Source organism: Balaenoptera musculus, chromosome 6, assembly GCF_009873245.2.
Source record: "Balaenoptera musculus isolate JJ_BM4_2016_0621 chromosome 6, mBalMus1.pri.v3, whole genome shotgun sequence".
Classification (NCBI taxonomy): domain Eukaryota; kingdom Metazoa; phylum Chordata; class Mammalia; order Artiodactyla; family Balaenopteridae; genus Balaenoptera; species Balaenoptera musculus.
Genome location: NC_045790.1, coordinates 2,747,581 through 2,762,902, shown reverse-complemented (window position 1 = coordinate 2,762,902; position 15,322 = coordinate 2,747,581). Strand labels below are relative to the sequence as shown.

Sequence of the window (15,322 nt, the reverse complement as noted above, 5' to 3'; positions counted from 1 at the left end):
AGCTCTCCGTTAGAAAGCCTCTCATAAATGAACGAAGCATCCTTCCTTAAGCTTAGTCAGTTCACCCATAAAACTTGAAACTTTCAGGAAGTCTGACCTACTGTATATGTTGTGGTAACAAGCTTTTTACTTATAAAACATTGGTATTGGATATAGCTACTGTTATTTTAGGTCTCGGGTTGTAACACTGAAGCTAATCACCCCGGAGGATGAGAGATTCTGAAACAGTGAGAATTACCTGTTACACAAGGTACTTCAGTCAGGATGGTCAAGTCGTTTGTGTAAGTTGGCAGTGCCCTTTATCTAACAGGAAGCATGAAGTACAGGGACCACCGTATACAGGTGAAGTGTGTGTGCATATTTAATTGGAGTGATCATTTGGGAAGTTTTATTTCACTTGGTTTTAAATAAGCTTCCAGTCTTAAGGTAACAATTCTAAGCCACATAAAATCCTCTCTATTAGTGGACAGAATACAGATACGTTAATTTGAAATATAGTTGTTTCATTATTCAGAAGGTATGAATTGGGTCTTACTTTTAAAGGCAGAATTTGATGTTTTTGCAGACTAGCAGTTCAGGTTTAACATGAGTTACTGGCCTAATTAACTCTTTTGTGAAGTAGCTCTTTGAGGAAATTGGGCCAAATTAACGTGTTTTGGGCCGGAGGTGGTGGGGGGGGGTTGGGGGAGGTGATCTTTGTTTTGTCAGTTTCCCTTCTTCCCGGAGTCCCCCCACTCCCTCCCCTTCCTGATGCCCCTGCTTTCAAGAGTCCTGTCTCAGCCCACACTTCTTCCAGGCCTTATGCTCATACAGCTATTCAGTGAATCTCCAAGTAAGTTTGAATCTGATAACTGTTTAAACAACATCAAAGAAATATCACCAGTGGTGGGATTTCAGGCAGATGATAGGCAGTTGGGCCCAGGCGGCGTGCTGGGAAAGAATCTGAAATGGGGTTTATGAATATACCTGCTACCTCTTAGGTTCGAAGTGTCAGAGATGAAGGATGTTGAGGACACCCCATCACTCCTGTGTCTGCCTGCCGCAAACTTTTCCAGACCAACCCCCAACCAATGCCCTTAAAATAGAAAGGCCAGAACTATTGGCTCACTCTGACCTAGCATTCTTGTGTCAATAACATATTAACAACTATAAATAACTTAAAAGGCCGTGACTGGGAAAAATGGCAAAGCACGAGTTCATTCCTCAGTGACAGAGAAAAGTAACATTTTAAATCAGATTGAAGCACTGACAGTATTTAATAAAATGTTTCTAAGCAACAAGGTAGAAGAATCAAAGAGCTTCAATAGAGCTAACATTCATAGAGTAAAAAGGAATCCAAAAATAGTCTCACTTTCTTGTAAGCAATTCAGTCTGGAAGGTAAAACAAACTCCTTCCCAAAACTCAGCCTATTGAATAATCATCTCTTTCTAAACATCCCATGTATGGTTTCAGCATGGAATAACCATGTTAGTAGCCAAGTTTTAATATGCATGAAAACCTTGTAGAGTAAATACTGGGGAACAGCGATGATTTAAATGCCCTGGGCGTGAGATACACCCTCTTCAACCCTTGTTATCAAGATAACTTACAAATAAAAAGGAACACTCAGTACTCTCTCTTACGTGTACTTTAGGCCCATCTAAGTGGAAGTTTTGATATTCCATTGCTAATGACACCCTAGCTTTGTGAGCAAGAAAGACTTTCTAAAGAAAAATTTCAGTGTCTATAAGAGACCCAAATAAGTACTTAGTAGATTCAAGTCTAGAAGAGAATATGAGATCTTTTCATGTCACCTTAATGCCACAAAAGCAAAAATGCTTTAATACTTGTAGAGCCATTTTCCCACCACTGTGTCTTTGAAATGACAGCTTATAAATCCACGAATATTCTCATAGCTTCCCCAAGAGACGGCTACAGTGTGTGTGAATGTCCAGTCTGTGCAGAAGGCTTGTGGCATACAAATGGGTATTCTTGGCTCACTTTTACTCTGCACCAAAAAACATGTATAATGGGCTCAAGAAAGAGAAAAAGGAGGCCGTTTTTCTGGCTGTTGGTCTGGTTGACAAACCAGTACTAGGTGCTTTGATTTCTCTGTTTCTGCTGCCACTGCAGTTTGGTACAGGACGTCAGGTAGGGGACCACGCAGGTCATTTCACTAGAGAGAAAGGCGTTTAGTGAAATCCATCCATCCATCCCTTCATCCATCCATCCCTCCATCCATCCATCCCTCCATCCATGCAGGAAGAGTAGTTTTTAGAGTCATTTATTTAATTAACCACTTTTTAGAAAACTCGCCAAAAATATGTGTTTTGGGTTTTTTTATTTTGTTTTGTTTTTTCCTTTTATGATTGGTTTATTTCACTTGGCCTATGTCTTCAAGGTTCATCCATGTTGCAGCATGTATCAGAATTTTCTTCCTTTTTAAGGCTGAGTAATTGTGTAGACTTTTTTTTTATTGAAGTATAATTGATTTACAATGTTTCAAATATACAGCAAAGTGATTCAGTTATATATATTTATTCTTTTACAGATCCTTTTCCATTATAGGTTATTACAAGATATTGAACATAGTTCCTTGTGCTATGCAGTAGGTCCTTGTTGTTTATCTATTTTATATATAGTAGTGTGTATCTGCTAAACCCAAATTCCCAATTTATCCCCCCCCTTCCCCTTTGGTAACCATAAGTTTGTTTTCCAAGTCTGTGAGTCTGTTTCTGTTTTATAAATAATTCATTCGTATTCTTTTTTTAGATTCCACATATAAGCAATATCATATATTTGTCTTTCTCTGTCTGACTTACTTCACTTAGTATGATAATCTCTAGGTTCATCCATGTTGCTGCAAATGGCACTATTTCATTCTTTTTATATGGCTGAGTAGTATTCCATTGTGTATATATGTACCACATCTTCTTTATCCGTTCATCTGTCAATGGACATTTAAGTTGTTTCCATGTCTTGGCTATTGTAAATAGTGCTGCTGTGAACATTGGGGTGCATGTGTCTTTTTGAATTAGGGTTTTCTCCAGATATATGCCCAGCAGTGGGATTCCTGGATCATATGGTAGCTCTATTTTTAGTTTTTTAAGGAACCTCCGTACTGTTCTCCATAGTGGCTGCACCAATTTACATTCCCACCAACAGTGTAGGAGGGTTCCCTTTTCTCCACACCCTCTCCAGCATTTATTATTTGTAGACTTTTTGATGATGGCCATTCTGACCGGTGTGAGGTGGTACCTCATTACGGTTTTGATTTCCATTTCTCTAATAATTAGTGATGTTGAGCAGCTTTTCATGTGCCTCTTGGCCATCTGTATGTCTTCTTTGGAGAAATGGCTATTTAGACCTTCTGACCATTTTTTGATTGTGTTGTTTGTTTGTTTGTTTTGATATTGAGGTGTATAAGCTGTTTGTGTATTTTAGAAATTAATCCCTTGTCGGTCTCATCATTTGCCAATGTTTTCTCCCAGTGTATAGGTGTCTTTTCATTTTGTTTATGGTTTCCTTTGCTGTGCAGCAAAACTACATATTGTGTGTGTCCACTGAAGCTCACCAGAGGTGATTCATGAGATTGAGGGCACACAGCTCTGGTCCCAGCTTGGTCCAGCCCCGTGATCGCACACCTCCTGCCAAAACAAGCCTGACTTCCCTCCCAGGTCATGCCTTTAGACTCTGTACACCAATTCTAGAACTGTTGATTTGATCCTTTAAACTACCTTCAATTTCAAAATGATCCACTTCACCTGCCCTGGTCTTTTTGCATGGGTCTGCTTGGAGGACATTTTTGAGCCAAGGGCTTGATAGTTATGGTTTTTGTTGTTTTTATTATTCCTACCACTTTCTAATATATCTCAGTGAACCTGTAAAGTCATCACAAAGTAAACGGTCTAAATTTTTTATAGAAGATGATGAGATTAGCGCAATGTCCATTTAAAAGCACTTCCCCGGAACCTGAAATTGAGCTGCCAGCTCCTCCCACCATCTTCCTGAGGTCTCAGTGTACCTCCGCCACTTTCTTAACCATTGTGCATCTCAGGTTCTGTACTAAGGACCTGAGGGATGATAATATTGTGGTGTTTTCCTTCAGACCTTCTGCCCCTGTGACGCTGTCTGTCCTGATGTCAGCGTGTGCATCTAAATGGCACCACACGGCACAGCAAAGCCTTAGGTCCACCACAGCTCAGGGCGGTAAAAACAGTGCCGAGTTGATGGGGAAATTAAACTGCTGTAATAAATCGCATTTTATCTTTGCGAGTCAAACCACAGAATACGCTTGGCCTTGTTCTAGATTAGCCTTAAAACATCCCATGTAGGTTAAGACCTCGCCTGGGAGACCCTGCACGTGACCCCGTGGGGTAGCCCCATTGCTGGTTTCTTCAAGAGTCTAGACTCTTACATCGTCCTTGGAGAGATCAGAAGAGGTGCTGGACCAGAAAGTACTCTCTCCGGGCACGCGAGCTTTAGGGAACAGTGAAGAACACTGAATAGGGAAGCAAGAGACTTGTCTTATCTGCATCAGCCGAGAACCAGCCGTGCGAGCTGTGTGCGCACAGTTTAGATCACATTCCTTGCCGTCTCAGGTGGCCCTAAATGTCTCCTGGTCTCCACACAGATCAAGTTCAAGCTCCCAGGGTGGCCTTCAGTTTCAGCCTCTGTTCTGCCCCAGCTGTCTGAGGGGTGGCCCCGTGCAGGGGTCAGATGTCCAGACTCTGTGGTCAGGCTACCTTCTTTGAATCCTAGGTGTGCCCCTGGCCAGCTGAGCAGGTAACCCCACCTCTCTGGACCTCAGCTTCCCCATCTGTCAGCGAGGTAGTAACAGGAGTCGCCTTGCAGGGTGGTGGTGAGGATTGAGTGAGTGGAAACGGCCCTGTCCTTGGTGCCCACAGGGAGTACGTGCTCGGTGTTTGCTAAAGAACGGCTGTCCCTTCACTTTCAAGCCCGACTTGAAACCCACCTGCTCCACGGCACTTTCCCAAGACGATGTACCTGGTTTAAGGATCAGTGAGCAACGGTTGAGTTGAGTTAGCAGTTCAGACACTTGATGTATCCAGGGAATGGGAGAGCAGTGAGACTGATTTTCCTCTGACGCTTGATCTGTGCACGGTCCCCCCCTCGGATTCCTCCTTCTCCTGTCTCTGTGTCCCCATGGGTGTGTGAGCCTGGGATGCTGTTCTTCACACCCTCGCCACTTCTCCTGGCAAACTTCCACTCCTCGGGATGCAGCCCAAGCATCACCTCTTCTGTGAAGCCTTCCCTGACTCCCCAGCTAGGAAGGTGCTCTCTTCACAGCAGTTTTTATAAATGGCCACGGAATTCTTCGACATTCCCCGCACTGAGAGTTTGGGTCCACGTCCCTCCTCTTGCTTCTGAGGGGGGGCTTCATCCAACAGAGTATGTGGCAGGAGAGACACTGGTGTCTTATGAGGCTGGGCCCTGAAAGGCAATGTGGCTTCCACCCTGTTGGCTGGAACTCATCCCCTTGGAGCTGTGAGGAAGCCTGGCTCCTTGCAGAGGCCACGTGTACACACCTGGCAGGCAGACCTGGTCGTCCTGTTTCCAGGTGGGGCCCCAGACACGGTGGAAAACAGGCAACCATCTCCTCCATTCTCCGTGCCCCTCCAAATCCCTAACCCGCCGGATCTGGGAGAATAATGCAATGGTTGCCTTATGCCGCTAAGTCCTGGGCTAATTTATTATCATCCAGCAAAAGGAACTGGCGCAACTTGCTGTGAGTCCCAAAGACTTTGTATATTCCAATGTTACAGCACTCAGCAGCCCTGCAGAATCCTCGTCTTTATTTGTCACACTCACTGGATCGCAGGCGCCCCAAGACCGGAACCCTGGTTTACTCATCTTTCTGTGCCTGGCACGAAGCACGGTGCCTGGAACTTGGGAGATACTCAAGATGCATGTTGAATAAACTATTCCTTAGAGGGTACAGACGTCAAAAAATGTTACCTTAAATTGTAATCAGATTATATATAACTTATAATCACCGGAAGGTTTAGCCCAGTGCCTGAAACTCTGAGTTCTCAAAAGCGCACGTACCGGATGCAGAGCTGTCTGTGCATCCATGTGACACACGTGAACGTCACACGCATTGTGAGTGTTGGTGCCCCTGGACTCCCCCCACCCCTACCTCGCCAGCACCTGGGTATTTACTGGGCTTTTCTCTAACCTAGACCAGCTTAGAGAAACTCTTCCTCCTTCCTGCCTGAGCTCAAAGCCCTCCTTGAAGGCGTCACACTGAACTAGCCCAGAACACGGCCGAGAGCTGGCCCCGGCGTCTGACGTCACGTTCTCAGCAGACTCCCTCCACGGTGGGCTGAGTACACACCCCTCCAGGAGCAGGGCTCACACGGCGTTCCCTCTTTCTGTGCAGTTTAGTAAGCCAAGCAAGTACAGAGCTTCTGTTGTCACTGCCAGCTTCAGCTGACTATTTATAGACGTGTCGTCTGTGCTCTCATAGAAACGTAGCATATACATGTATATTCACACCAAGTTTTTGTCGGGTTAGCAGCTGAATTGGCTCGACTCTGCAGCTTAGAACTCCCGGAGCTGCGTCGGGGCCGCTGTTCACTTGCTCCTCTATGCAGTGCCCGGGAGGAATCCCTGCCAGCCCCACTCAGTGCCAAGCAGGAGATTCGTGCTGGCTTCATTTATTCTGTTGGATTTGAGGTACATCTTTGATGCAGCATCTACTTGCAAACCAAGTTTGCCACTTCTCCAGTGTCTAATCCTGTGACTAGAATTGCAAAAAGCCACGTGAGTCAACAAGCCTGTAAAGGGCTGAGATTAGACTGTGCATGAAATTTACCCCAAACTGACAGCACTGACTCTGAGAAGGGGGTCGATGGGGGGAGGCCAGCCTGTGAACCATGAAGAGTGCACGGTGGGGTTTTCTGGCGTGGGCGGCACCTGCCAGGGCACAGATGGAAAGTGGTGGCCTTGGAGAGAGGACATAATGGCCTGTGGGCTCCGGCCTGAAAAGAGTCCATATTCAAGGACCTGGTAAATTACATAAAGGAAAACCAAAGAGGGTTTGAGAACTGTGTGCCAGGCAGATTTCTAGGTACTGTACTTGCTGGTCCATGTACTTTAAACCATCCTGGTGACAAGTCACGTGATGCCTCTGAAGCTGTTCCCTCCTCTGTGGCCGTGGCCGTCCCCTCCCCCCCACCAAGGCTATTCCACCCACTCCCACCCCTCACTTTCCACAATCTACCCCCTTCACTGGGATCAGGGCTGTCTGGTGTGAACTCACCCCACCTCCAAAGTTCTCATTATCAGTTTGTTGTTTTCCTTTACTGATTTCAGAAAAACTTTCCAAGGCTCCATCTTTGATCCCAATTTTCCTCTCTTATCTCTTCCAATATTACCTCTGATTTGGCCCATTTCCTTCAGCTCGTAACTGTTCCTAAATCTCGGGCTATCTCCTGACTGCTCTCTCCTGCAGAGATGGTTTTCCCTGTCCACTTTGAGAAGCGTTGACCCCTGACTGTGATGTTCAAGTCCCTCTGAACGTGGTTGAAAGAATCTTCCGCTCCCCTTCATTCGCACCAGAGATTCTAGATCTATCCGGTTACTCGTTGTTCTCTGCCCTCTTCCCCAATCCACCTGCATTTTCCCACATCTGGCTCTTTGGATATAAACGTTCACCCTGCCTGCTTCCTTCTCTGTCCCCTGAAATCCTACTTACACCTCCAAGGAAACCTGACATCGCACCCCCTCCGAGAATACGTACTCAAGATCTGCCAGTAAAACGAAATTCTTCTCTTCCAGGGTATTAATCTATTTCTGGGCAGTAGCAAACAACCCCCAAATCTCTGGCTTACAGTGAAGGCATTTTACTCTTGTCATGTGCAGGCTGTGCGTTCTCCCATTCTGGGACCCGAGCAGACTGGTGGAATCTCACAGTGACTCTGCATCTTCTTCTTGGAGGTGATGCACATCTGATTCTCGCACATGCCGTTGACCAAAGCACATTACGTGGCCAAGTCCAAAGTCTGCGGGGTTGGGGATATCTGGTCCTCTTCCAGGGACAGATGTAAGTAACTGCAGATGTCGTCTCTTGGTGCTGAGCTGGTACCTTTAAGATGACATGAGGAGCCGTATGCCTTGTATCCCTCTCACTTGGGGTAAGAACTAAGCTTTTTTCACATTTTTTATTTATTTTCTTTTAAACCAATTTTTTTTTTAAACAGCTTTATTATTGAATAAGCTTTTTTTTTTTTTTTTCTTTCTTAGCCATGCAGCATGTGGGATCTTAGTTACCTGACCAGGGATCAAACCCATGCCCTCTGCACTGGCAGCTCAGTGTCTTAACCACTGGACCACCAGGGAAGTCCCCACATTTTTTAAAATTCAGCTATAATTGACAGGTAGAACATTCGGGTATAATTCAGGTGGAACATTGTGTTAGTTTCAGGTGTACACCCTAATGATTCACTGTTCATATACACCATGAAATGGTGGCTGCAGTAAGTGTAGCTAACATCCATCACCTCACAGTTACAGAATTTGTTTCTAGTGATGAGAACTTTTAAGGTGTACTCTCTCAGCAACTTTCAAATATGCAGCACAGTTTATTAACTGTAGATACCATGCTGTGCATTACATCCCAGGACTTAGTTACTTTATAACTGGAAGTTTGTACCTTTTGACCCCCTCCACCCATTTCACCTACCCCCCGCCTCTGGAGACCACCAACCTCATTAAGAACTAGGTTTTCGGGCTTCTCTGGTGGTTCAGTGGTTAAGAATCCACCTGCCAATGCAGGGGACATGGGTTCGATCCCTGGTCCGGGAAGATCCCACATGCCGCAGAGCGACTAAACCCATGTGCCACAGCTACTGAGCCTGTGCTCTAGAGCCCGCGAGCCACAACTACTGAGCCCACATGCCACAACTACTGAAGCCCACGCGCCTAGAGCCCGTGCTCCACAACAAGAGAAGCCACCGCAGGTGTGATGAACTGGGAGATTGGGATTGACAAATACACACTAATATCTATAAAATGGATAACTAATAAGAATCTGCTGTATAAAAAAATTAAATTAAAATTAAAAAAAAAAGAGAAGCCACCACAATGAGAAGCCTGTGCACCACAACAAAGTGTAGCCCCTGCTCGCCGCAACTAAAGCCCACATGCAGCAACAAAGACCCAACACAGCCAAAAATAAAATTAAAATAAATAAAAAATAAATAAATTTATTTTTAAAAAAAGAACTAGGTTTTCATCATCTTGTATCCCCCATGTGTGTCTTATATTTTGAGAAATTGGAGTACTTAGAGATTTTAAAATACTGTAAGTTGCTTAATGTAGGACATATTACTTAATCTTTCAATGAAGCTCTTTCATGTTGGACAAGCAGTGCATTTAATAAATGTTTATTATGTGTCAAGCTTCCTATTTCCCCACAGAGAGCCCAAAGCAGCCACGGAGAGTCCAGCTCAGTAGCCTGACTGAGTCCTCAGTGGGGTTTTAACAGTCGCAGAATAGGTTTTCAAGCAGAATGGGATTTCATACAGGATACTGGGCACCTACAAAATCACAGCCGAGTGCAGGAGTAGCTGGAGAGCTGCTACCAGACTTACCTCCATAGGTGAGATTCAGAGACCAGAGGCTGATCCTCTTGTCACCTCCACTCCCGTCACGGACGCCTCCCATCCTCACTGGACTGAAGGCTACACACTGGGATGCTGAGTCCAGCCGTAAACCTCCGCGCCTCCCTGACCCAGCTTGGCAGCCGCCTCAGCAGCACAGAGAGGACCTCTGCTCCTCTTCACCTTCCACGGTGGGTCTCACGCTGGAGTGTGTTCACATCCAGAACCCTAGCTGCAAGGGAGTCGGGAAAATTCTGGTTCTGGCTTTCCGGCTCTCTGGGGTTTAGAAAGGTGAACGCCAGGATGAGAGCACATGCTGAGGGCCTTCTACCAGGGGCAGCCCACTCACAAGGCTACCTGAACCCTCTAGCCCGGCAGTTGTGGAACCTTCCATCTGCCACCTGCACTCTACTATGTGGGATAGTGGCTCAAGATTTCATCATAGACATGGAGGTGAACTCACAGCATTGCTGTATGAAATCCGTGGTTGTACCGAGACACATAACATAGGCGGTAATCGATGTCGTTTATTAAATTACAGTACTGCTAGGGCTGTGTAGGAACTCAGACTAATTTTTGAGGCTAAAGTAGGACTCTGAAAATAGCCCTGCTTTACTGGCATGCATCAGGGCTGAAGTGATGGTGGCAGACAAGTAGGTGAAGGGGGGCAGGAAGGCACGAGATTGGGCGTCAACTGAGAAGCATGACAAGCTCCATGTGCTCCCAGAAGGGGTGATGCTGAGTCTCGTTCGGCTGTGAGGGAACAGAATTCCATGCGGGAAGGTACTGGATTTCTCACACTTCTCTGAGTGATGCTACCCGGGTGAGAACTGGAGTTCGCAAGCCGACCAACGTCGGCAGGAAGCAGAACGGCAGGCCTTTCCTTTGGAATGTGCGTCCGTAATTGCAGTTCACTTTAAAGATATTTTCATGCTGAAATACTAAGCCAATGTTGAAGGAAGCTCTGCATCTCACACTACTCATCCCGAGCACACAACCACCTTCACTGTTTCGTGTTCTCCTTGGGTCTTCAGTCCTGGGCTCCTGCCATGATCAGGCATGGTGCTGGGTTCTAGGACATAGGGGTGAGTGGCAAAGACACAGAACTTAGAACAGATTCTCGTGGGAGAGTGAGACCATGAACAAATAGTAAACAAATAAGAATCGGTGTGTCCAGGTGCTCTTAAGAAACAAAAGGGTGCAGAGGACCCCTTTATATTGGAAGGACTGGGATGGCCTCTCTGCAGGCGATTACAGTCCCGAGGTGTATATGTGATTAACTATTGGGAATCCAGGTTTTTCCACATTGAATTAGATAATGCTTTGGATATTGGTTAGATTTATTTTTTTCCTTAAAATAGTATTAATAAATATCCTCGTCGCTTATGACTTTGGGCCTAAATCCAGTTTTAGGTAACAGGCCAGGAAATATATCAATATATTTACACAATACTCGATTACAATTTGTTATACATTGAATTAACTCTTATTTTATCTACTTAAAATATGCATATTTCAATGTAGGATTCATGTTATAAAAATAAAACATATGCAAAATAATGTAACACTGTGTACCACAGGATTTTCCTGGAAGAACATGATAGCTTTAGCGCAAAACCTCATGCCTATCAGACCATGATAAAATGCACTGTAGTGCACTACAGTTCAACCATTAGAACATAGAAGGTAGCACTCTTAATTCCTCCCATCTTTGACCCCTATTGTGCTCCAGGTTTCTATGGCTGCATGCCCAAATTTACCGGCTTAATGGATAAACAAAATGTGGTATATCCATACAAGGGCATACGCTTGCTGGGTTTCCTCCCTTCCTAGGGTTTAGCAGGGTTGGGTCTGGAGGAAGGCACTCAAGGTTACCACCCACGCCAGTGTGAGTATACCCAAGGGTAACACTCCTGACAGCTCCCAATGTTTGGAATTGTCTTAACTCCAAGATCCATTCATTCGTTCAACAAATATTTATTGAGAAATGACTATGAACCAGGCCCCCTGAAAGATATTGCAGGTAGGATAACTAATGAGACAGAGGAGCGGTGGACACGAACGAGAAGGTTAATACTATAGAAGGTGGTGCTGGGTTCATGTCCCATAACAGAGATTGAAGCCAGGATGCAGGAGGCTTCCTGGAGGTGCTATCAGCCTCTGAACTGGTTCCTAAAGGGTGAGTTGGGATGAGCCAGGTGGAGAGGGCGGTGTAGACAAGGAGGCTGGAGGGTTACACTGGGACCAGATAATGAAGGTGCTGAATTATCCTGCTAAGGGATTTGTTCTGTAACAAGTAATGTGAATCCCTGTGCCCAGCACAAATAATAAGTTCCTGGTAAATCTTATCCTTTATTATTTATTCTATGGGCCATAGGAAGTCAGTGAAGGATTATAAATGGTGTGTGTATGTCAGGGTAGGGGGTATTGACATAATGAGATTTGCATTTTGCAAGGTCCCTTTGGCTACAAGGAAGAAAACAGATTGTAGAGGATCAATACTAGAAGTAGTGAGGCAGTGTAGGAGCCTGAGGGGGTGATCTGACCAAATGTGTTGGTAGCTGGGGTGGGAGAGTGGCCATAGTGAAGGGAGAAAAGTGGTCCAGTGTTACAGATGGGATGGGATGGGGTGAAGAAAAGGTCATGTCAAGGATGACACTGGGTTTCCTAGTTGAGCAAAGAATCTGTGTGGGTGCCCTTCCCCAACATAGGAAACATCGGGGAAGGGGAGGGAGAGAAAGGATGCTTTCTGTGTGTGAAATGTCCAGCTTTAGTGCCTGTGGCACATGTGGGCTCCTGGGCTGAAACTAATGAGAAAATCTGTGCTAGAAATACACCTTTGGGAAGTTGGCAGCCTTTCGAGAGTAATTAAATCCACAGGAGGCGATGAAATGGCCCTGAGAGGAGGGAAGAGGGGCAGGCCTAAGGAGGAACCCTGAGGAGGAAGAGATCAGGGCTTCAGGGAAGCAGGAGAGGGTGTCTTACAGGAGCCAAGGAAGGGGGTATTTCACGAAGAGGGAGCTTCACGTTTCGCTGGAAATTCAAATGAGATTAAGAATTAAGAATAAAAATTCTCTTTACATCATTCCCCTAGTCATTTAACCTACTATTTGCCTTCATGGGAATCTCTTGCCCTTTATACTCTCTGTTCTTACCATTTTTTACTTGCTGTTGACCTCATTTGCCTCCTGAAGTGGCTTAAATCCCATAACCAACCATTTTAACAATGGCCCAACCACTGTTGGCTGACAGTTCTAAATCTGCATGTTCACCTAAACTGACCCTGTGTGCTGATCAAGATCCTTTTCTCTCCTTTTTCTCACTTCTGATCAACCTTGATGACATTCAGCACAGCACCTGTTTCAAATACTTTCTACTTTCCTCAAAACATGAATCCCCACTCAACTCTCAGACCCAGTAAATAGCCTCACCTCCTGTTGACCAGGAAGGTGGAGGCCCACCATGTGAGCTTTCTTGGAAACGTCCCCCTTTACACTTTAAAACTTCTTTTATCTTCTCCAATTCCTTCCCTCTTCCTATATATTCAAAATAAAAGAAGTCCTCCTCTCCAAATCTAACTTACGTGTGACCTTGGCCCCTGTCCACCAGTCACCCCTGGCCTGTCTCTAAAGATGGATTTTCCTTCTACATTGGCCACTGCCTTCCAGCCTAGAAGCAAGTGCAAGTCTTTTGTGGCAGGGACGGTCCCTGGAATCCCCACCTCCTGGTATTCAGGACCTCGTGTGCAGGTGTGACCTGTGACTTGCTTCGTAACAACTAGAATACGGCAAAGGCGACAGAATGTACGTGATTGTGTGGATGTGATTAAGGGACATTGTGCCTGTCTTGGGAGGACTCTCTCTCTTGCTGGCTTTGAGCTGCCACATTGGGAAGTCTCGGGTGGCAAGGAGCTCACAGTGGCCTCCAGCCAGTGGCCTTCAAAACCGTGCTCCTTGGTCCAACAGCCCACAAGGAATCGAAAGCTGCTCAAAGCCACAAAATCCTGGAAATAAATCCTCTCCCCCTCCCCGCCCCTCTGGAGCATCAGATGAGACTGCAACCCCAGCTGATACTTTGACCACAGCTTTGTGAGGCCGTGACACAGGGCACCCAGCTCGGCCAAGCCTGGACTCTTGATCCACAGAAACTGTGAGGTAACAAATGTCACAGTTGTAAGCTGTACATGTGTGGTAATGTTGGTGAACAGCACCCCATGAGATGAGTAACCTGTACCCTACAAAGGCCCCTCCCTAAAACCTCTGGGCTCTGAAACAACCGCCCTTCGTTGCAATAGCTCTTGAAAGGTAAGTAACCCACATTCTCATCACTCACCCTCTGGGCGATTTAAAACGGCCTCAAATCTTGGTCACTCCTCCCCAGGGGAGGTGGAGTCTATTTCCCCACCTCCTTGAATCTGGGTCGGACGTGTGTCTTGCTTTTACTAACACAATATTGTTGAAATGATATTATGTAACTTCAGAGGTTTAAGAGATGTACAGCTTTGACTTTATGTGCTTGGGACCCATCTTCCCAGAATCCCGCTGCCCCATGAGAAGCCCAGGTCTTGTGGAGAAACTACCTGTGGGGAGGAAAACCAGGGTCCTGGGTCACCAGCCCCAGCTGAGCACCCGCCAGCAGCCAGCACCAACTGCCAGGGTGAGAGGGGCCATGTGGGAATGTTCCTGCCTCACTGAGCCTCTCAGGGCCCCAGCCGACACGTATGCAGCTGGAGAACCACCAGCGAGCGGAGCCTCATCAACCTACAGAAACGCAAAACTGATGCTAATTTTTAAAACACTGTAAGGTTGTTTGCTAATTAGCAACAGATAACTGAAACGCTCCCAATGCTAATCTTCACTTCTCTGGTGAAGCAGTTCCTTTAAAGGATCAACAGTGACCTCAGCTGAAAATTCAGGGGCCTCCTCTTCGTCTTTTTCTTTCTGGACAGCTCCAAGGCATGTGGCACTACTGAAACTCCTTCTCTTGGTGCCTCCGTCTCCTTTCATTTCCATGGCCTCCCCTAGGGCTCAGCCTCTTCCCCTCATCCCCTGAATGTGGAGGTTCCCAAGGTGATGTGCTTGGACAGTCTCTATAAACTCTCTTCTCGGTGGTTTCCTCCAATCTCATTGCTTTAAATGTCACCTGTGGGGCTTCCCTGGTGGCACAGTGGTTAAGAATCCGCCTGCCAATGCAGGGGACACAGGTTCGAGCCCTGGTCCGGGAAGATCCCACATGCTGCAGAGCAACTAAGCCCAGGTGCCACAACTACTGAGCCTGCACTCTAGAGCCCGTGAGCCACAACTACTGAGCCCGTGCACCACAACTACTGAAACCTGCGTGCCTAGAGCCCGTGCTCTGGAACAAGAGAAGCCACCGCAATGAGAAGCCCGCGCACCACAATGAAGAGTAGCCCCCGCTCACCACAACTAGAGAAAGCCCGTACGCAGCAACGAAGACCCAACGCAGGCAAAAATAAATAAAATAAAAATAAATTTAAAAAAATAAAAATAAATGTCACCGCCATGCAGATAATATCCAAATCCTGGAAGAGGCATAATGATTAGAGTCTCCAAGTCTGGAAATGGGCCGGACAGGGCTTTAATTCTGCATCTGCCAGTTGCTAACCAACCGTGTGACATTGACGCCAACCGTGTGACATTGACGCCAACCGTGTGACATTGACGCCAGCCATGAAAGTGGTTTAAGCCCTCTAAAC

At 46.1% G+C, this 15,322-nt stretch overlaps 1 protein-coding gene across 1 annotated transcript in view; it reads left to right on the top strand.

Moving 5' to 3' along the window:
* Nucleotides 1–8,287, top strand: part of MFAP3L (microfibril associated protein 3 like) — a 68,658-nt gene extending 60,371 nt beyond the window's left edge. Inside the window, exons 5-6 of the transcript XR_005020216.1 lie at nt 7,868–8,139; nt 8,249–8,287. The gene's annotated coding sequence lies outside the window, so the exon portion shown is untranslated. The remainder of the gene's footprint in view (nt 1–7,867; nt 8,140–8,248) is intronic.
* Nucleotides 8,288–15,322: the final 7,035 nt, after the last annotated feature.